At 40.3% G+C, this 22,513-nt stretch overlaps 1 pseudogene; it reads left to right on the top strand.

The window, feature by feature from the left end:
* The first annotated feature begins 8,082 nt into the window (after window positions 1-8,082).
* LOC149005413 (2-alkenal reductase (NADP(+)-dependent)-like) lies at window positions 8,083-22,355 on the top strand (annotated as a pseudogene).
* Window positions 22,356-22,513: the final 158 nt, after the last annotated feature.

Below are 22,513 nucleotides of genomic sequence, written 5' to 3'. Positions count from 1 at the left end.
TGGCCAATTCTATCTGTGCATCGAAGAAGATTGAATTAGTTGAAGCACCTAATGAACTCCCGTACATTATCCAAAAGTATTTTTGGAAACTTCTTGATTGACTTGTAGAAGAAAACCCCACTCAATTTGACCACTTATAGCCCTCCAAATCCCTATTCGAAGTTTCTGTTCTTGTCTAGTCGACTACCTGGTCGACTGGCCAGTCAACCAACCAGTCGACCAGCAGTTATGGATTTCGAAAAATGACAAAAATCTTAACTGTTTTGACCCTACCTTTTTGGAACTCATGAATGAAGGTCTAAACTAAGCTTTGGCACTCCAGAGAACAAGGAGTGGCATTCCCTAGGCTATCTCTTGGTGTTGGTGAAGGATTTTGACTTTAATCATTGGCATTCCATCTCAATCATTGCTTCAAGGTATGGATTCTCTTCTTCTTCTAATCTACTCAATCTCTTATTAATTTCTACTCTTGGGACCATGGCTGAAGTGCTGCAACCTTGCAAACACTTGGCCATGAGTTTCCCCTTTCATTTCCATTAATGTAACTACGTTCTTGCTATGATATACTCCAATTATGATTGCTTACATTGCATTTCTATGATTTCTTTCATTTCAACCTATCCTTGATTCAAAATTGATATGTAGATGTATGCTAGGTCTAAATTACTATGGATTCATGATTCTAATTTAATTCTTATCATTCCCTTGATTGATTCCCCATCATTCCTTGCAATTACAATCAATTCAAATTCAATTCTTGATAATTAGCATATAGAACATAGGGTTTCGATTTGGGTATTCACAATTGGACCGTTGGATCATGATAAAATTTAGTGTGTAGTGTCATCATATTGCCATGATCATTCCCTCCAAGTTTCATATCGATCGGAGCACCGGAAGATCATTTTCAGGCCAAATCTCCATTTCTGCCCGTTACTGTCATGCCTTGGTCGACTGACAGTCAACCAACCAGTCAACCAGCATATGACAGCAGCTCTGTACTTGGCCGAGTTGCTTCGTTTGACCTCCGATTCGACTATTTTCTTCTCTAATGTTACTTATGTGTTGTCTATGGACAAACACTGACTTTTGGGCTATTCTTGGTGATTCTTGGTATTATTTTTGACTCGATTAAGGTAAAGATGGTTATCGCCATAAATACATAGGCTATGTGCTTATGCCTTGATTTTCATAACTTAGTGAACATGGTCTCTTTATTACTTTTGAACATCATAGGACTGTTATACATGCTTTAGAACAGTAGTATTGTGATTTCATATGCTCTTGTTATAATGATTAATTATTATTGTCACTTATACTTATGATGGATCATTTCAATATTATGACTGAACTTCTATTATGATGATGTATCAAATGTATGTGAGATGTTGGGACTTGAGTATGTGGTTGCTTAGGTATAACTTGGGATTGGGGAGTGTCCTATTGACGCTTTTGTCCTTGGGCATCGGAGGAATAGTATGGGATGTTCTCCGAAGGTGCTCATCGACACTTTCCCAGGTTATTGGATGACATACATAGGATTGTCTAGTTGTGTGGCTAGGATGTCCCTGTCGTATCAAACCCGAATCGGAAGGGCATTGAGACCGAATGACCCGTGATAGGGTATGGTTTGATGGGCGCTCAAGACCGGTAACCAACCCGTGAGAAGACATAAATCATACTATGGATACCCGAAAAGGGCCATTTATTGGTAGGGTTGCAAATAGCTAGACTTGGGCTCACGAGCGCTCAAGACAGGTAACCAACCCGTGAGAGGACGTGGGAGCTTCCCATCTATTATTTGTGAATGACCAATAGGGTTGATGAGTCCGTAGTCCGGGACTATGCTAACTCTAGTGTGAAGGATACGGGAAATGATCGCCCGGGGTGAGGGATGGATGTATCTGGATCTGACATGATATGACTGAGTAGATGACTTGCATTGGGCTAGGCTTTACCTTGACATGCACCAATACTTAGACCAAATGGTGATGTGAGAGAGAGGTGACCAAAACCCCAGCCAAGGTTGTCTGAAAGGTTTCAGGACCCAATTCCCACCGGTTTGAGTGATTGAGACCTACCCAAAGAAGTATGGTGCTATGACTTAAAGCATGTCTACCTTAGAGACCAGCATTCATAGAGTTAGAACCATACTTGCATCATGTGTTTCACATCATATTGCATCATGTTATGGCTTGTATCATATGGCTTATGTTTTATGGAATGACTGCTTTGCTGAGTTCTTTTGAACTCACTCCTTTTTACAACATATTTTGTTAGACTTTTCTGCAGATACTACTACTGTCGACTGTGACGGTCAACACTCTGAAGACCAAGTTGGTGACTCGTACCACACTGGTTGCGGTGAGCACGTTGATAAAGACTAGCAGTCCGAGACTGATACTTGTCAGGAGCAGATTTGGCCTGGCTTAGTTTCTTATGATTTTGGTATTTAGGAAACATTGTATAAGTTAGAAGAAACTGTAATTTAGTTGCTTACCTTTTTTTTTTCCCCTTCTTTTGAGAACCGGTTGTAACCTTTACTTTTATTCGATCTACCTTCCGCATACGTTTGTAGAGTATATTTCCGTTATACTCTATAGTTGTCTTTTGATTTGATATTTTGTTATTCCGCACTCTGATATTCTATAGTGATCCTTCTGTGATCCTTTATTGACTTTTATTATTAATTTATTGGAATACAAGGATTTGTCCTTGCTTTTGATTATATTATTGTGCTAAGTGGATATTATCGTTCCTAAACTGGATCTATTGGGCTGTGGATCACTCCCCCAAGAAATCTAGATAGGGTACTACCTGGGTGGATTTGGACGGGATGTGACAATAATAACGGTCTTTCGCAGTCTAAGGGCAAAACAGGAAAATTACAAGCAACCTTAGCTGATCTTCTATTTTCTATCATTTAGAATGAATCCCGTTTGATTCTAGCCTTTTTGTGCGAATCCGCAGTTTAAGCCTAATAGGTGATTTGTTGGAATTCTATTCCAATGGCCTTATTAGATGTTTAGACCTTCATAAATAGTCTTAGCATGTTGTTTTAGAATTTTCTTATTAATTTCAAAGTGTTCCAATGTGTAACAAAGAGTTTCTGACCAAAGTTGGAGTTTTTGTCCGTACACATACTTGCTTGGTTGATCCTGCTTGGTCAATACCATCAACCAAGGGACAATCAACCAAGGGTGTTGCTGACAGCAACTTTCCCCTGTTTTATCTCCATTCCGTCTCCAATTTTTAGAGTTTGTTCCTTATGATCTATACATGTTTGTTTAAGGCTGTTTAGGTGATTTTGGACTTGCTCTCTCTGATCTCTTACTTGAAGGTTACAAAGTCGGATACAAGGTGAGGACGTTCAGTCATAATATGCATATTTACATGCTTTGATGTGTTATGATTTGAATGCATGAGTTAGCTACTGTAGTTTCACTTTCTTTACATTGTATTACTTCTATAATTACAGTAGGATATTCATGTTATGATTTACATACTGGAATTGATTATGAATGATGTAAATGTGAATTGGACTATAATGTGATATATATGGAATCATGAATGATGTGATTGCCTAGGTTGTAGGAACGGGGAATGTCCTTTTGGAGTTTCTGTCATTCGACACCAGTGGGGGTGGTGTGGGACGCATTCCTAGGGTGTCCCTTGGCACTTTCCCTAACTATTAATTGACATACCTAGGATTAGTTTATAAATGTTTGGCTAGGGAAACCCCTGTCAATCAGACCTATTAGGAGGGGAATTGAGACCGAGTGACCCGTGGCAGCAATGGGGGTTTGTGGGCGCTCAAGACCGGTAACCAACCCGTGAGAAGACTCAAATCACATTGTGGGGGCCATTCATTGGTAGGGTTGCTCGTAGTAGACTTGGGCTCGTGGGCACTCGAGATTGCAGGAAGCATGAGAGGACACGAGAGCTTCCCGTTTACTATGTGTGGATGACCAGTAGGGTTAGGAGTCTACGTAGCCGGGAAGGAGACGGTGACTCTAGGGGGAAAGATACCATAAAGGATCATGGGAAGAGAGGAATGGACGTATCCGACCCTAAGTAGATGTGACTTAGTAGATGACTTGCATTGGGCTAAAATTTACCTTGACACGTGCCAATACCAAACCAATGGTGGTGAGCAATAGTGTTGACCTAAACCCCAGCCATGGAATGTCCGGGAACGATGCCTTGACCCAATTACCACAAAGAACCCAAAAGACCTGGAGGTTGAGGGAAGAGTGATATGAGACCTACCCAAAGGAGTACGGTGCTATGACTTAATGCGTGTCTGCCAATAGAGACCGGCATATGTAGAGTTAGAAGCATTACTTGCATTCATTGTCTCATGTCATTGCATTTATGTTTTGGACTGCTTGTAGATGTTTATTGTGATTGAACTACTTGCTAAGTTCTTTTGATCTTACCCTTCGAGGGACATGTTTTTAGATGTTTTTGTAGGAACGTAAGAGAACCCGTGCTTCGGTACGGAGGACCCTTCCCTACATGGTACAATTACGGAAGTCATTGGAGAAGATTATGACCAGTGGTGCGACCGGTCTACCGGTGTGGACCACACTGATGGCTCCTATTGACGGTAGCCGACATCGTCTTGTTCGCAAAAGGGATCGTGAGTTAGAAGATGATCCAAAATTGCAATAGCACATTCTTAAAGCAAAGAAGATGAAGACTGAAGAAGAAGAAGAGCCTATGGAAGAATTTGATTAATTTACTTTTGGGATAATTACCTGTTGCCCCCCGTACTTTGATTTTATTACTAATAAAACCCTGTTCTTTACAAAATTACTGTTGCCCCCTTCCTTATAATGGTGTTAAGTAGCCGTTAAGTTTGAATATGTAATGTCCACTTTGTCCTTCATTAAAATTAAGAAATCAAAAGACGATACTACCCCATTTATAAAAACCAGATTAAATGTCAATTTTACCCTAACTTCATTTATTTTGAATTAAAAAAATATTGGTTTTCCACCTTCACTAAACTTATTTATTTTGAATTAAAAAGAAATTGGCAAAATTCAAATTCGATTTGGTTTCCCACCTTCTCCTCTAGCATACGTAGGGAAGGAAACCACAATTTATTTATTTATTTTTTTTTTGTGGGGGACTGGTGCTTTTTTAATATTGGAAACGAAACGTAACACCTCCCCATGGGAGTTTAGATTTTTAACCACTTTACTAACCCACCATTGACGAAACCACAAAATCTTGCCAGAGAAGGAATTAACGAAGTAGGTGATATTCAGTTTCCAGATTTGAGTTGAATTCTATCTTCCCTCCTCTTCGGTTTCTATTTTAATTTTATTCAATTATTATTTCTTTATTTTGGTGATTTTTTTTAAGAGTAAAACAGATTATGATTATTTTTTTGTCTACAATTAATTAAGGGTATTACTGTAACTTGACAAAAGGATAAATAAGTAAAGAGATAAGTAAAAGGGTATTTTGGGATTTTTAAAAAATATGGAGATGCCACATCATCAGTAAACTAACGGAACTTAACAGTAGGGGGCATTAGTAATTATAGACAAAGTTAAAGATTGGATTAGTAATTTTGCAAAATACAGGGGATACATTAGTAATAAAATCAAAGTATAGGGGGGCAATAGTAATTATCCCTTTACTTTTTATTCTTCTAGACATTTATTTTGAATTGTAATAGCTTTAAACTATGCTTTAGAATTTCGATTTACCTTCCGCATTAATTTGTAGAGTATAATTTCGCTATACTCTATGGTTATCTTTTTTATTGGTATCTTGTTATTCTGCACTCTGATATTCTTTTGTGATCCTTCTGAGATCCTTACTATTTTGTTTTTTAAAATTCTTGAATACAATGAGTTGTTTTTGCTTTTGATTATATTATTGTGCTACGTGGGACATGATCGCCTTAAACTTGATCTTTAGGGTTGTGGATCACACACTTGGGTATGCCAAATAAGGTACCGGCTAGGTGGATGTGACACACTATGTTTTTATAGGGTCATTAGCCCTACTATAATCATTTTAAGTGCTTATGAGAAGATTTAAGAGTTTTGGGTGAAGTAAAGAATTCCTTAGTATAGTAGATTTCACAAGCCACAACGCAAGGGTCATTTTGAACTAATTTTGAATGATCTACCATTGTTTTCTAGATTCATCTTCAACAAGAAAAATGTAGTTCGTGAAGTCTTCTTTGTGGTGCACTTTTAAGATTGTGACTCTGACATTAAACAAAGGAGTTATTTGTGTCTCATGTAGATGGGTGATATGAAAGCAAATCTGGACAGGTTCAAGATTAAAGAGAAATTGCAATTTTTTATACTATTTTGCAATAGGGGTTAAACTATAATTTTGAAGAATTTTTTTTTTTTTTTCAAAGATGAATCAAGTCTCAAGGAGAAATGTATACTTATAAAATCTTGAATTATTTGAATCTAATGGTTATCAGAAGATCAAGTTTTAAGGGCTAAGATTGATGTGCTTGGAGTTTAATATTTAAGACAAAAAAGATTCCATTGTGGCTTGTAGTTGGTTAGGAGTATACATATATGGTGTACTACAAAGCATTATGATTAAAATGATCTAATGTATCACAAGTTTAAGGTATAACCAAGGTGCGACATTTCACTACAGTTCTCTAGTTCGCTACCTGGCGTGACCGATTTCGACCCCCATTTCGGGGGTATTTTTGGTCATTTTGAGCCCAAATTTGATGCGTACCCTAATTTGATGCCTATGTGGTAAATTTGAATTATTTTCTATAAATTCTCCTGCCTAGCCACATTTAACATGTTACCTTCTAAGGCCTAAATCATTCGGACATAATTGGAATGATTACCTGTTCACTTTGAAGATTCTAGTACAAAATCCCTTCATAATTTAAATTATTTCCATAAATTATTTCATGTATATATTCTTCCGTAACCACATTTGGCATGTTGACTTTTGAGGCCTAAATCAGTAGAATATAATTGGTAAGGTTGCTCATTAATCATGAAAATTTTGCTATAAAATGTCTTCCTAATTTGAATTATTTCCAAAAATTATTCTATATAGATTTTCCTCCTAATTACATTTAGCACATTATCTTTCAAGTCTTGAATTAGTGGGATAGAATTGGTAAGATTGTCCATTAATATTAAAGATTTTGCCGTAGAATCACGAGAGAAATCGCCTAAAAATTGCAAGAAATAGCATAAAATCGCAAAAAAAAGGGGAAAATATCGATATTTTTTTATTTATAGCGAGATATCGCTGATATCTCGTCGGATCGCATATCAGTGCTGGGTTCGTTTCGCCTTGCACCAAAATTACCGAATTTCAGCGATTTTGCGCACCTTGGGTATAACCAAGTAATAATTCAGAATTTGAATGACCTGGGCCCCCGTATGCCAAAGTGAAATAAGATGTTATGGGAGACTATAATTGATTAAACAGAATTTAAAATTCCAACCGTTGGATGCAAATAAAACCAAGTGGAATGTTCTATTAACTCTGCTGAAGGATGGTCGATGCTTTCAAAGTGAGGGGACAAAAATAATTTCATAAACTATAGGATTCAATAGATAATTAGACTATAATACTGATAATATTAGTAATTATTCTAATTTAAAATCTTTAAATCCACACTTGTTAGCCCCAAGGTGGCCGAGACAGTCAACCACTCATGTTATATTTTAAAGGTTTCAGTTGAGACAAAATGTAGTGAATTAAGTTCTCACGGTACCTTTCTTTGCCAGAAAATAATTCTGAAGCACTCCTAACAGATAAAGTAACCGCTGCCTTCCGTGATTAAATTTTCCAACTTTATTTCATAAATATTTTTGGTTTAATGGTTTTGACTAGCTTTTCCTGCCTTGAGCATTATGTCTCTTTGGAATGAGATTCCAGAGAAAATTGAAAATTTTCCTCAATGCCCAGTTTGATAACCTAGCATTCTCTCTCCATCTCCCCCAACCCCCCCCCCCCCCCTCTCTCTCTCTCTCTCTCTTACTGACACTTCAACATGTACTTTTGAGCCTTGAAAGATCGAGAGCTTGATTAGCTTTTCATTGGAGAACTCAAGTAAATATGGAGAAAGGAGAAGAAGTTAGTAACAAACAGGTTCTCTTGAGAGACCATGTATATGGAACTCTCACAGAGACAGACATGATTTTAAACAAAGGTACAGTCCATCTCAAGGTACCTCAAGGCTCCAAAGCCATTTTGCTGAAGAATATCTATTTAGCTTGTGAGCCCTTTTCAAGATTTTTGATGATGAAGCCAATCGGAGACGAAGATACTATCAAGCCTAGCACGGTAATCGAGCTTCAAACTTATCTTATTTCAACTTACACCATTTGAATGATATTGATGTTGGGGATTTGATCAAATCTATAGATCCTACATCTCCTTTGTTAACAGTAAATTGATGTGAGCCTATTCTCGTATGTTGCAGCCTATTTGTGGATTTGGAGTAGGTAAAGTGTTGGATTCCGACCAACGGGGGTTGGTCCAAGTGGTAAGCAGCTTGGTCCGCTTAAGCAAGGTTCTGGTATCGAAACCTTGTGGATGCAAAAAATCCCCGCTGAGAGATCACCCACCACAGCCAGGTGTGCTACCTGGGTCGAACACCGGATTAGTCAGGGCAAAGCCTTGGAAACCGGGGTTGGCAACCAAAAAAAAAAGAAGTGTTGGATTCCGATCACCCAGGCTTCAAAGAAGGTGATTTCTTGTGGGGAGTAAGTAACTACATGGGAGGAGTATAGCCTCATTAAGAATCCAGAGTCCATGTTTAAGATTCTCAACACTGATGTGCCTCTCTGCTACTGTACAGGAATTTAGGGTAAGTCTCTCTCATATTTGGATGCCGGTAGGGGACGAATCACGAACGCTGACACTACAAGGAAACTCATGTTTGTTGTTCGATTGAATGTTGCGTAACTTTCATAGACAGACAATCCCCCCCAAAAAAAAAGATGACATTTTATAGAGTGGATAGATAGCATAATAAGGCTTGGTATATTTTTGCTTAACACTTTATAATGTTCCATGCATGTTGGTTATGTGTAGGTATGCCGGGTATGACCGCTTATGCTGGTTTCTTCACCAAAGAAAGGGGAGTATGTGTATGTATCATCTGCATTTGGTTCAGTTGGACAGGTTGTGGGACAGTTTGCTAAGCTGATGGGATGCTATGTTGTTGGAAGTGCTGGGTCCGACGAAAAGGTATGACAACCCTTAAAAGACATCCCCTCCGTTCATACTATAGACGTTCACTAAACACTCTAGTTGATCCCATTTAGTTGAGACAAGACTGACTTGTAGCGATGTCATTTAATAATAAATTTGCAAATATTTTACGGCTTTGATTCTTACCATTCATTCTATGGAAATCCGATCATTGACACAGTTTCACTTTGGGTTTTGTAATTAAGGTTGATTTACTGAAGAACAAGTTTGGGTTTGATGAAGCTTTCAATTATAAAAGGGAGGACGATTTAGATGCTGCTTTGAAAAGTTAAATTACTTGAAGTCAATGTTCATTGAGTTTCAACACATCTTTGAGGATACTCTTTCTAGATTTTTAACATGTTGAGAATTTGCTTTGGTTAATTTGCAGGTATTTCCCTGAAGGAATTGACATCTACTTTGAGAATGTTGGAGGTAAAATGCTTGATACAGTTCTTCTAAACATGAGGCTCCATGGCCGCATTGCTGTTGCAGGAATGATCTCTCAGCACAACCTTGAGCATTTTGAAGGAATTCACAATTTAACTTTGTTTACTGGTAAGAGGCTTCAAATGGAAGGCTTCTTAGTCTTCAATTACTATCACCTCTACCCCAAGTGTTGGGATTTATTAATTATATTAATAAATTAAATGCCCAAGGGCAAAACTGGAAAATCACTTTTAGGGTAGTTACAAAATATAGGTTATATATATTTGTAACCACCGCATCACTTGAGAGTACAAGATAGTAAGTGATTCATTCGTGCGTGAGTTTTTCAGAAAAGAGGGGCCTCCCATCTCTCTCTCTCTCTCCCTCTCTCCTAGAAATGCAAGAAAGGAGTTCCTTGCTTTAGATCTCTTGACCATCCTTTCCACACGGCATTTGGGTTATGAAACTTGTTCCCTTTCCTAGTGATTGTGGAATCACACCGATGGAGCTTTGGTGGAGGAATGATGACATGGATCTAGTTTACTTCCGCTGCAGATACTCTATAATTTAGGAAAGCGAATCCAAGTAAGGATCTTTCCCCTATCAATTATGGAATTGAAAATTATATGGAGTATTACCTACATTGGCATCAGAGCCGTGGTTCCCACGATTCTCGGTTCCTCCCCATTGTTTATTTTCATTACATGGATCCAATGGGAGGATCAAGGGGTTTATATTAACCCGTGGAGAATCCAGGGTTTAATAGGAAACCCATGGGAGAATTGATAGGGTTTTAGAAACCCTTATGTTTTGGTTCGGATCCAAGTGGGAGGATCTTTTGATTTCCCTTATGAAAAAAATTGCATGATTGATAATCCATGATGAATGTTTTCGTTCAATGTTTATTGCTGTTTTTTTTTTTTTTTTTTTTTTCATGTGTTTTTGGATGAATATTTGGGAGAAAAAAACGTGATTTTTCGTTTTTTTAAAAAATCCGTTCAAGAAAAAAAAATGAAAAATGACATCGTTTTTTGTCACTGTGGACTAGATGGACGTCCGTTTATTGGTCTGTCTGATCACAGTGGTCCAAACGGAATTTCCGTCTGGTCACAAAAGGCAAATGGATGACCGTCTGGGAGACGACAGTCTGTCTGGGAAATAGTTTTTTTTTTTGGATATTGGTCTGTCTAGTTCAGAATGTGTTTCTAATTTACTGGACACCAATGGCTCGACAATCTATGTTATGTTTGGGCATTGAGGGCCTAATGGGGCCTAGTGGGAGCGAATGAGGTAGAAGTGTTCTGTGTAAACCACCTCATAGCATTAACATGATTACATGTTTTATTTTATTAAAACTATTTTTAATTATGGGTCTATTAATCATGTTTCTTACACAAAATGAAACTAGTATATAAGTCTATGTGGGTTTGCATGAGAATTTGATTGAATGTTTGTTAGCATCTCTTTTGGTTTAAATGCTTATCCCATAGGTTGACTATGCTAGTGTGATTTGTTGTTGCTTGTGTTGTGTTTTATGCTAGAATAGTTGAACTCACCCTTGCATATGAAGTCTCACCCTTGTGTTGTAAGCATCTCTTTTGGTTTAAATGCTTATCCCATAGGTTGACTATGCTAGTGTGATTTGTTGTTGCTTGTGTTGTGTTTTATGCTAGAATAGTTGAACTCACCCTTGTGAGATTTTGTTGTTGCTTGTATTGTGTTTTATGCTAGAATAGTTGAACTCACCCTTGCATATAAAGTCAAAAGAATAAATGGCTGCTGCAAAGAGCATAGTTGTTGACCTCACTAAAGGAGATAAGCTAAATGAGAGGAATTATGACCTCTGGCACCGAAAGGTACAATATCTCCAGGAAGAGCAGGATATTCTGGAAACCATAAACTAGACCATGTCGCCACCTGAGGAAGGTACCACTGCACAGCATCGTAGGGACCTTGAGTCGTACAATGCCTGGAAGAGGAAAGATTTGGTAGCTAGGATCACAATCCTGAGCTCCATGAGGGATGACCTGATGCTTCGGTTTGAGAAGCATAGGACTGCAAAGTCTTTATGGGAGGCTGTGAAGTTCCAATACGGAGGGACTTCCACCATAAGAGGCCACCAGCTAGGACTCACCTTTGACGGTTATAAAATGCGCTAGGGTCACACCATGAGGCAACATATAACCATTATGTTTAACATGATTAGTGAGTTGAGCACATGTGGGCACCAAAAGACTGATGAGGAGCAAGTCTCTGCAGTCATTAGGTCACTGCCAAAGACTTGGGAGCATATGAAGATCTTCTTGACTCATGCTAATGATGTCAAGATTTTTGATCAAGCTGCCAAGCACCTTGAGCTACAGGAGGATCGGGTGTTGGCCGATGCCCCTCACACATAGTTCGAAATTTCGAACCGTGTCGCCGTGTCGCTCCTTGGCGACACGGCGACACGGCCGAAATTTCGCCAAAATTCGGGCGACTTTTGGTAGGGGTTCGATGAAAAATCGAACCCCTGTTTCGATGGGTTTTTTTGGTCATTTTGACCTGAAATTTGATGTGTAGCCTAATTTGAGGCTAATAAACACATTGGTAGTGTTATTTTGATCTAAAACATTACCTAAACTAATGTTCTTAATCGACCCATGTCTTACTATACGCGGACGAAAGCCCCGAAACTAAAAACCTAAAAACTCATAAAACCAAATCATATAAAGTCTACAATTCATTGTACAAATACTGTAATACATAAAGTCATCCAACCATATAAAATCTGAAACTCTCAGTCTCAGTACCAAGTACTGTGCCTAGGTGGATCGAATTCCTCTGACTCAGACTGTCTCCATTGATGCCCCCCCAACAAATTCACATACTCATCCCATCTCATACGATATTGAAAATTGTCTAAGTAATCATTCATTGCAGTTCTATAGCGGTCATCTTCCGCTGCCGTGAGAACTCCAATTTGAGGGAAGTGAGCATAGGGCCAAGGAACGTACTGCATGCCATCAGATGCCCTTGTTGGTACGAATGACTCTGATTGTGAAAGAGAGAGAGGGACATCATAGCTTCCATGATACGAAGAACTGGAGGGGACACCATAGCTCCCATGATACGAAGAATTAGAGGGGTTACTAATTCCCATATCATACTGTCCATTTGAAGGAGGGAGAGGGACACCATAATTACCCGTAGGCCAATAACCTGGTGTGGAGCCTACAGACTCATCCAAGCTCATGGACCCCATTGACGCAATCGCCGCATCCCAAGGATTAACATAGTCATGGACAGCTCCCCTCTGATGGTGGCTTGGCCTCGTATCGGGATATTGACGACCACGCCGATACTCACCACCATGATCATAATCCCGAGTGGCATGATCAAAATGACTCTCCCCAGGTGTATCGGGTGGGGGCTCTGTGTCTCCGGTAGTGGAACATGTATACGCTCTCCAATTCCTCCACCACCACCACCACCACCACTACCACCACCACCACCACCACCACCACCACTACCACCACCACCACCATCATCATCTCCACCAGTCTGACTAGGCGAGAGTGTGTCATCGGGAGTGTTGTCCCCGCGGCTCCTCCGTGCCCGGTGCCATCATCCAATCCTCATCGGCAGTGGCAGCTGCCCTCGCATGTGCCCGACCCTCTTCGGTGGCCATATACTCACCCACATTCACCCCCGCAGCTTGAGCTAGTTCCGGGTCGGGCCTCCCTCCCAGGTTGGTCCAATACCGGCTCACCCCCGTCCAACATCCACCGAGTGAGGGGATCTTGGTCATCTTCGGCAACATCAAATATATCATCGAGATTGATGTATTGCCTTTCATTCCGAGCTTGCTCCTCCCCGGCATATTGCAGCTTCAACCTCATATTATAGTGAATAAATACGAGGTCATTTAGACGCCGGCTTCCCAACCGGTTCCTCCTCCGGGAGTGGATCATGCTGAATGTACTCCAATTCCTCTCACATCCCGAGAGGCGAGCAAGTCCGAGACAGGATCCCGATCGCCAATCTTCGTAAGTTTGATGAACTATTGCCATAGAGATACCACCATTCAGCTGCATTATCACAAAAACATTAAGTTAGAAACTCAAAAGTCAAAAGACTCAAAACATTTATGCATCTAAGCCCTAAGGATCTAACTATATAAGTATCTAACTCTGGATCCATGGTTTCTCTGCCCCGACAAAGCACCAGCTCCACTAAAAGACCCAAATGCATCTCTAAACAATTTGATCTGCAATAATACAATCATTAGTATTGATTGGTTATCTAAATTATTTAAACAATTAATACAACTCACTAATCGTTTGAAATTCCCAATGTCTCACCTCATTGTGGCAAAATGATTGGACCATCTCATCGGCTCCAACTTCGTTATCACCCGTATCAGGGGCATCCAATAGGTTTGTGTCCAACCCTAAATGTTGACTATATTGATACTTAGGGTTTAGAAAATATGCTGCATAATTAAAAAAGCTTAAAATTAGTACCAACTACCAAAGTACCAATACCTACAATTCTACAAGCCCACAAGTCTACCGGACTACAAGTCTACAACTACAAATCAACAACCCGGAATATTTACTTACCGGCCCTATGAAGAGGATGCATCGGATGAGTTGTCCATCGTGCATCGACAATATCTAAGAAAGCCCGATGTCCTCTAGGGTTTGCTGCCTTTATAGCATCCTTCATACGCTCAAGGGATGCATACAAGTGGGGCATAGTGGGTCCCCTCAAGGAAGAGTCCACCATACGCAAGACCTTTACTATAGGATCTATGGTCTGCAACACTACAATAACACATCTCCAGAAATCATCAGATGATATTGTGTCTTGTGCGGCGCGCCCCATTGGTCGTGCTTTGAATTATCACAAACTCATTAAGTCAATAGACAATAAATATCATACAAGATAATCATAAACTCATAATATAAATATAATAATTTATAAGATGAAATACTAGATAGTTATCTTACTTGGATCCAACCCAATCAAACCACTCTGCGATGCAAACATGGATCCGAGGCCCGACTTCTTATCTTGCATCTTTGCTCAAGGCGACGAAATTTGTCGCAAATCTTGTCGGACCAGGTCGCACCAACTCACCTCCACATGATCTCCGCATCATTGCCAAAGCAACGTTATGATTGTAGATGAAGTTGGTTACCTGTCTTGCACTCTCAACGGTGTTGTGGACAATGCTGATTTTTCCAATGTCCTTCAAGATTAGGTCAATTGAATGTGCAAGCACAAGGTGTCCACATAAGGTTATAATCAGGTGAAGCCATCAACACTTCACCGGCCTTCTTATAGTTGGAGCCATTGTCGGTGACAATTTGCACCACATTCTTCCTACCAACCCGGTCGATCACATCCTGCAGGAGACCCATGATATATCCGTGGTCTTTCGTATGACCGAGTAGCATCCACCGATTTCAAGAAGACAGTTCTCCAATCACAGTATACCATGAAGTTGATGATGGACTTTCTCGTCGGGCCGGTCCATCCATCAGACATGATGGTGCATCCATAAGTATCCCAAAAGGGTTTCATACTATCAATATACTCCTGCAGCTCTTGCTTCTCCTCTTGAAGGAGGGAGGTCATCAACTCGTAGGGTTGGGACCACTATATCCGTGGGCCCGCCGCTGCAATAGTATCAATCATATTCGTATAGTATGGACCATGTGCTTGTGTTTGCTTTGGGATGTGATTGTAATAAATCCACTTTGACATTGCCTTCTTTACCTTCTTTGCCATACCTTTCCATGCACCAGATATCTTGGGTTGCTTGGCCCCTTTTCTCCTGAATGTATCAAGATCTTGCTCCATGGTCGGGTCTGGACGGCGTGGATAATCAGATGGTTGCCGTGGTAGTGGCACTGAACGGTCTGAACCTGATGTATGAGGGGCCCGCTGACTCTGTGATCTGCCAAACATGCCAAATACACCACCCCTCCCCCCGAATCGGAAGGTCTAGCCCCCGTAGGCCTAGATGGACCAGCTCCCGTAGCTCTAGCTGCGGCCATATCCCGCTCCCGATGGTGCAATCGTCCGCTCTCCGCCATGGCCCGCCGCATATCCCTCTCCTCCCGATCTCTCGTCCACATCAACAGGATCAACATCCCTATCATCATCTGAATCATCCACATATGATGACGGCCCCCGCACTGCATCATCTAGTGCTCTATTGACTTTCCTTCGATCATCTTTCTTCTTCCCCTTTTGTTTTTGTAAATCCCTGAGTAACTTGATTACATCTGGATGGGCCTCTGTGCATTTAGTCACATCCTTTGAACTCCCAGTGATGTGACCCTTGAACCTACCGATGCCACTCGAGTATATTCTTTTGTGACAAAAATTACACTCGATTTTATTTTTGTCTCCATCAATAGCCGTACAATATTGCCATGTTGGGTCGGTCCTCCCTCCTCTGCTGATCTCTCGGGTTGTCCCCGACCCCCGTCCTTGACCCCCGTCCTCGTCCCTCGTCCTCGTCCACCCCGGGAAGACCAGTTCCCTCTCGACTCCCACCAGCAGACATGATGACTGTTGCATTCAAATAACATTAACAAATAACAACATCATTATAATTGTTTATACTTTATACACATATAAACAATCATATATGAAATTATGAATATTGCATGTATGATATAATTATAAAAATAGCTGCCCATATCAAAACCGGCGATGAAGCCACATGGGCAACACAACCAACAGTTGAAAAATACTTATATAATTATTCCATAATTTTCAAAACATTTCCCCCCATTTTTCCCTATTTTTTGCATTTTTCATAATTATTGATATTTTTATTAATATCAGGATATTTTTTGAAAAATAAAATAACTTATTTTTCGGTCAAAAAATATTTCGACTCCGTGAGTCCATAGATCGGCTCATGGAGTTCCACATATGTTTTTTCTATCATCATACAACCACTGTATCACTTAAAAAGTAATCATACAAGATAATCAAAATATCATTTTTTACCCACAAAAATAAAAAAATTAAATACTTTGCGGAAAAAAATTCCGACTCCGTGAAATCGTAGATCGTCACATGGTATTCAACATATATTAATTTCAAAATCATCCAACATCATATAGCATGCATTTTGTGAAAAATTACTTGGATAAGAATGGTTACCTGTTTGACGAAAAAACTCTCAGATCTGTGCGAAACGGCTACTGATCGACAGAAACAACGTGATATCCGGCAACAAGGAAGCAAGATGTACCCGTAGATGTCGAAGATCGGACGAAAATATAGTGAAAAGTGCAAAAAATGAGAGAGAGAAGCTCTGGAGAAGAGAGAGAAGAGAGAGCAATTAAAAAAAATTCGAACGAAATTCGGGCGAAATTCGCCCGAATTTCGCCCTTTTATCGCCAGAAGTCGGCGATTTATCGACCGACTTCTCGCGATGTCGGTGTCGCTGGGGGGTGTCGTATCGCCCCCCAGCGACATGGCGACATATCGCCGTGTGTCGGCGATATGTCGCCGACATTTGGTACCATGCCCTCACATTGAAATACTTGCCGTTGAAGCTAGCACTAGTAAGGGTGCAGGCTCTAAGCGCAAGAGGGAGAAAGCTCAACCTCAGCGGTCCAGGCAAAGTAACCAGGGTGGGAACAGAACAAGAGTGGCCCCAAGCGTTCAAGGGGGGCTAGAGCTGGCAAAAAGAAATCACCTTTGATTTGCTTCATATGTCGAAAGCCTGGTCATTTTGCTCATGATTGCACTGAGCAGGAGGTATGTACTGTGTGTTATACCTCATCTTGTTATGAAACAAGTTCTACTATGCTTGCTGAACTAAATCCTTTGTGGATTGTTGATTCAGGTGCGACAAAACACATAACAAGGGAATGCTCGAGCTTCGTGGAATACCGTCGTATTCCAAGAGGAAGCAGGAGAATAACGATGGGGAACATCTCAAGTGTGGAGGTTCATGGCATAGGCACATGCAGATTAGTTTTGCAAGGTGGCCAGACGCTGTTACTCCATGATGTGCTGTATGCTCCAGACATTCTGCAGAATCTTGTTTCTGTTATTTATCTTTTAAGACATGGTTTTAGAGTTGTATTTGAAAAAAAAAAATCTTTGGTTTTGTATCTAAGTGATACAGTTTATGGTTATGGTTTTCTTCATAATGGTTATATTGTATTGGATACAATTGTAATTTATCTAATCCTAGTAATGTTTTTGTTTGCCAAAATATTGTGTGTATTGACTCTAATTTGTGGCATGCTAGACTAGGACATATTGGCTTAGATAGAATGAACAGGTTGGCAAGAGAAGGTCTCTTAGGCCAAGGTTCACTATCTGATTTGCCATCTTGTGAGTCATGTCTAGCAGGAAAAGCAACTAGAAAATCATTTAAAAAGGCTTTGAGAGCCTCTCTTCCTTTAGGACTTATCCATTCAGATGTGTGTGGACCCATGAATGTGCATACTAGAAAAGGACAGGCTTATTTCATCATATTCATAGATGACTATATACGGTATAGTCACATTTCTCATATGTCAGAAGCTCTAGAATGTTTTAAGAAATTCATGAGCTTAATTAGTTGAGAATCAGTTATATAAAAATATTAAAACTCCTAGAACGGATAGAGGTAGAGAGTATCTCTCTAATATGTTCAAAGTGTTGTGTGATGAAAAGGGGATATCTAGACAACTTACTATTCCAAGGACTCCACAGCAAAATGGGGTTGTTGGGAAGAGGAATAGAACCTTGCTAGACATGGTGAGATCCATGATGGCGCAAGAAAATCTACCCATCTCTTATTGGGGAGATGCTTTGCTGACTGCGGCCTATATCCTCAACAGAGTTCCAACCAAATCGGTTCCTTCCACACCATATGAGTTGTGGACCGGAAGGAAGCCAAATTTGAGTTACTTGCGCGCATGGGGATGTGCAGCATATGTTCACTCTACTTCTCACCAATATGAAAAGCTTAGACCCAGAGGAAGAAAGTGTATCTTTGTGAGATATTCTGAACCTTCAAAGGGCCATGTCTTCATTGGACTAGATGAGAGTGAGAGGAGAACGAAACTCGAGTCTAGGGATGCAACATTCTTGGAGAATGATTTTCCATCTCTTTCAGGAGTTAACAAAGAATCATCGGAATTCTTTGAGATACAAGATAGTGGTCTTGTCACTCCAGGGATTCAAATTCTAGATAATAAACCTGGGGTTCATCCAGAAGATCCTAATGGGAGTGGGATTGCAGATGTGATAGCTACCTCAAAGGGTGAGCAATCTGACATTCACTTGTGCCGTAGTGGGCGTGAGCTAGTTCCTTGTCGACGCTTTGATGTAAAGGATGAAGCCTACAATGGTAACTCCTGAAGAGATCGACTGTGAGATGACTTCAGTCGATGAGCATGAACCGAAGAGCATGCAGGAAGCTCTTGCAGGGTCAAGCTCAAAGGAATGGTTTACAGCAATAGAGGAAGAGTTGGAGTTGATGAAAGTTAATCATGTTTGGGACTTGTTTGACTTGACGCCGGGCCAAATGGCAATTGGGAACAAGTGGGTTCTCAAGATCAAGAGAAAGGCGTATGGATCTATTGAGAGATTCATGGCTCGTTTAGTGGCTAAGGGCTACACCCAACGAGAGGGCATTGATTATGAGGAAACTTTTCCCTTGTGGTTAGGTTTGCCTCAATCCGCCTCAAACTAGCCATTGTTGCTCAGTTAGACTTGGAGCTTTATCAGATGGATGTAAAAACTGTTTTTCTCAATGGAGAACTTGAGGAAGAGATCTATATGGATCAACCTCAAGGCTTTGAAGCTAATGGACTTGAGTGCAAAGTGTGCAAGCTTAAGAAGTCCATATATGGCTTAAAGCAAACATCTAAATAGTGGAATGTGTGCTTCCACCAAGCTATGATGGAAAATGGTTTTTCCATGCTTGAAGAAGACCACTGTGTTTACACCAAGAGATCTGATGGTAATTATGTCATTCTGACATTGTACGTAGATGACATACTTATGGCTAGCAATAGCAAGGAGCTATTGGAAACCATTAAGAAATGGTTGTCCTCCGTATTTGATATGAAGGACATGGGTGAAGCAAGTTATGTGCTTGGTGTCAAGATTGTCAGAAATAGGTAAAAGAGATTATTGGGTTTATCTCAGGAGACCTATATTGACAATGTCTTGACGAGATACCAGATGCACAACTGCAAACCAATTGATACTCCAGTGGAGAAGGGTTTGCATTTGAGCCTTGATATGGATCCTAAGACTCCATTGGAGAAAACCAAGATGGAAAGAGTTCCATATTCTAGTGCAGTGGGTAGCCTTATGTACACTATGATGTGTACTAGGCCGGATATTTGTTATGCAGTGGGTTTGGTTAGTTGGTACCAATCAAACCCAGACATAGAGCACTAGAAAGCAATCAAGAGGATATTGAGATATCTCAGAGGAACGAGTAACTATATGCTATGTTACCAAGGATCGAATTTGCGGTTAATTGGCTATAGCAATGTCGACTAGGCTGGAGACATTGATGAGCGCAAATCAACCTCTGGATATGCTTTCTTGCCGAATGGCGGGGCCATTTTGTGGTGTAGCAAGAAGCAGACTTGTATATCCCTCTCGACCATGGAAGCAAAGTATGTGGCATGCTCAGCTGCAGTTCAAGAGGCTGTTTGGTTGAGGAGATTCCTTCAACATACTAGAATTGTGATGACATACAAAGAGGCTGCCCTTGTCTACTGTAATAGTACGGTAGCTCTTAGCTATGTCAAGGACCCAAGTATCATGGGAGGACCAAACATATACAGTTGTGATATCACTTTGTTAGAGACATTATATCAAGGAAGAAAGTTGTACTTAAGCACATATCTACTAGTCAGATGGTAGCTGACCCTCTTACCAAACCTATAGTCAATGATGTTTTTATGTCTCATGTAAAATCCTTGGGCTTGCGTAGATTGTGACTTACTTTTGTACTGAAACTTTCTTATTATTGAGTAATATGAGTTCATTCAAGCATTTATTTTATTCACTTGCTGTGTGATTGTGTTCTTCTAGCATAAAACGAGATATGTCAATAGGCAAGAGAATGGCTCACTCACATGAGCATTCCCCTCTGGCGCCTTGGAGGTGAGCAGAGATGAGATGGATTGTGAATGACTTTGTGTAGTTCAATTCATAATCATGATGTCGCCTTGATTTGGAATCAAGATGAGTTTCTGTGTTGTGAAGAGAATCGACATGAATTTTCCCACTATTCATGCTGCCTATAGGAGCCAAGTGCGAGTACTTTATGTGGCGCTAGGGTGGCGACAATAAAGAAACTCGGGTTAGACGCAAGAGGTTGCAACTAGACTAAACTTGTATGGTGTTGAGAGGGACATACATTCTATTGAGTACAAAATGCTCCACCATAGCACGTATATCATACTATGTGTGCTTAGCGATCATTGGAAATGAGAGGATGGATCCCTGCTCCTCTCATTGTGTGAGTCCTGGACTTTATGGTCTGTTAGTGTTCTTAGTGACTTTCGATGATATCATGAAACGTAGGGTTGATGTGGCTACTTTGGGGTGTTACCTATGGTCATGATTGATTCGAACTAAAGGGGGATTACTGGGAAAGGAGTCAATCCTAAGTGTAGTGATGGTCTGGGGCGAAAGGAAAGATTTGATTCAACTGCACCCTAAAAGTGTTTGCTGGCGCCAACTATATGTGTTACAGTAGTGAACATTTTAAGGACAAAAATGTGATCTCTCAGAGGGATCGAGATACCTTTAGTTTGGTGAGTTTGAATAAACCTAGGACACTGTGGTATACTAATGCTTATTTGATATGTTTCTTTGAGTGATGTGCCATTCTGGCCTTCTGGGAAGGTTTCTAGTTTGGGGTTCATGCGTGCAGGTATATCATCGGTCGCACAACCCATTTTGCCAGTATGACTTGTGGATGTTAGTGTCTGGGACACAAGTGGTCTGCGTATCTAGGATACATAGCACAGAGATCGAATGTGTATATTTGGGATATACGTGTGTGTCTAGGACACACTATTATAGAGAGATTAACACTTGCCTTTGTGCAAGTGGGAGATGTTGGGATTTATTAAATATATTAATAAATTAAATGCCCAAGGGCAAATCTAGAAAATCACTTTTAGGGTGGTTACAAAATATAGGTTATATATTTGTAACCACCGCATCACTTGAGAGTACGAGATAGTAAGTGATTCATTCATGCGTGAGTTTTCCAAAAAAGAGGCGGCTCCCATCTCTCTCTCTCCCTCTCTCCTAGAAACGCAGGAAAAGAGTTCCTTGCTTTAGATCTCCTGACCATCCTTTCCACACAGCATTTGGGTTGTGGAACTTGTTCCCTTTCCTAGTGATTAGGGAATCACACCGGTGGAGCTTTGGTGGAGGAACGAGGATGTGGATCCAGTTTACTTCCGCTGCAGATACTCTATAATTTAGAAAAGCGAATCCAAGTAAGGATTTTTCCCCTATCAATTATGGAATTGAAAATTATATGGAGTATTACTTACACCAAGTTTCTGGGTTTGACTCTGCAATACATCAAAGAAGGGAATATGGTTGGTTTAGATAACATTCTTGAAGGCCTTGAAAGCAGACCACTTGCCTTAGTAAACCTCTATGATGGCTGAAGTGGAAAACAGGTCCTTCGTATCTCTCATGAATGAGAACTGCCCTTACTTGTATTAATGGTTAAGCACCTGTAGAGAAACAAATCCTAGCACCATAGGGATCTAGTTGTGGTGATAGATAATCAAAAACTCAAAAGAAAATTTTGGATTTTCAAGTTAAGCATTTTTTTTTTCCTTTTTTCAATGCTGGAATA

This window comes from Hakea prostrata, chromosome 9, assembly GCF_041222555.1.
Source record: "Hakea prostrata isolate BN-2017 chromosome 9, UWA_Hpros_2, whole genome shotgun sequence".
NCBI lineage: Eukaryota > Viridiplantae > Streptophyta > Magnoliopsida > Proteales > Proteaceae > Hakea > Hakea prostrata.
Note: the sequence above shows the minus strand (reverse complement) of the source record. Positions and strands in the feature narration are given on the sequence as shown.